Here is a 1750-nt window from a genome sequence, read left to right as displayed (position 1 = left end):
GAGGACTTGAAGGATCTGATGCAGAAGGTCAAGTATTGTAGTCTCAAATATAGACTGAAGCTCAACATCAAGAAAACAAAGATTCTTACCACTGGGCAAATTGGCTGCACGATGATAGATGGAGAAGGGATTAAGGTTGTTAACAATTACATTGAACAACAATCAATAATCTTGGCATTAGCAGTCAGGAAATCAAAAGAGGAATTCACAATTACTTGCTATACATCAGAGAGCTGGACAGTGATTGACTAGAGATAATGAAGGAAAACTGACATCTTTGAGTTGTGTTGCTAGAGAAGAGTATTGAACATACCAAGAGAACAAAACAAGTCTATTTTCGAGAGGGTAAAACCAGGCTTCTCCTTGGAGGCAAGGATTTTGAAGCTCTGTCTCACATACTTTGGGCCATGGTCAGGAGGAACTAGTCCCTGGAGAAGGATACCATATTCAGAAGGGTGGAGGGGCAGCGCAGCAGAGGAAGACTTCTGATGAGATGGATTGACACAGTCACTTGAGTAATGGGACTAGGTGTGTCAGAGACATTGAGACTGACTCAGGATAGGGCAGTGTTTATATTATATGGCACATAACAACAATAAGGCCATCAGAGCTCTTTGTTTTGTTGTTATGTGTTGTCAACTTGCCTGCGACTTATAATAACCCTATGTATAAGAGCGTTCAACCTTGCTCTATCCTATGCCAACATTATTGTCTCTGACACACCTACCTCTATTACCCCAGTCACTGGGTCAATCCATCTCATTGAGGGTCTTCCTCTCTTGCACTGTCCGTCCACCCTTCCAAGCATGATGTCCCTCTCCAAGGCTGATCCCTCCTTGCAATATGCCCAAAGTATGTCAGATGGAACTTCAGAAACCTTGCCTCCAAGGAGTAGTTTGGTTTCACCCTCTCTAGGTCGAACTTGTTTTTTCTCTTAGCAGTCCATGGTATATTCAGTACTCATCACCAGCACCACAGTTCAAACACCTCAATTCTCCTTCTATGATCCTTAGTCATTGTCAAGCTTTCTGATGCATAGCACATAATTGTGAAGACCACAGCCTGGACCAGGTGCACCTTTGTCTCCAGACTGACATCATTGCTCTTCAGTACTCTGGAGAGGTCCCTCACAGCTGGCTTTCCCTCTGAAATTGTCTCTTGATTTCCTGGCTGCTGGTACGAAGAGTGTTGATTGTGGATCCAAACAAACTGAAACTGTTAACAATCTCAATCTTTTCACCATCTCTCATGATGCTGCCAATCCTATATATTCCTCTTTTGGGGAAAAACATCATAGGAACTTTGAACAAGAATTCTGAAGAATCTATATTTGCATGAAGTAAATATATTCTGAAAAAATTAGTGGTTCTTATGCATACAAAGAACCTTCACAGATGTCATTGACACTCATTGAGATCCCCTTTATAAACTAGTGCACCCATCTTCTATCTGTTGTGTGCTTTAGTTTATAACCAATGCACACCTGCTAATTACTCAGCGTAATTAAAAGGACCGCCTCCCAGCCTTTGAGCACCACAACCCTTCCCTCATAATACACTGACCTTGAGTGATGACAAAGAACAGGAAGCCAGCTCTTTGACTCTGAGGTGGGACCATTCTGTCATGTAAATTTTGCTCCAAAGCATTTGTGTAGACCATATTTAATCTAGCCTCCAGTTGAGAACTGAATTCATACATAGCTGCCCCACACCCCTTCTTCTCAGAAAATTCTCCAGTGACTATTTGCAAA

Source organism: Elephantulus edwardii, unplaced genomic scaffold (assembly GCF_000299155.1).
Source record: "Elephantulus edwardii isolate Elephantulus edwardi_28Jun2011 unplaced genomic scaffold, EleEdw1.0 scaffold00040, whole genome shotgun sequence".
Lineage (NCBI taxonomy): Eukaryota > Metazoa > Chordata > Mammalia > Macroscelidea > Macroscelididae > Elephantulus > Elephantulus edwardii.
The sequence above is the reverse complement of the archived record's forward strand: the minus strand, read 5'-3'. Positions refer to the sequence as shown.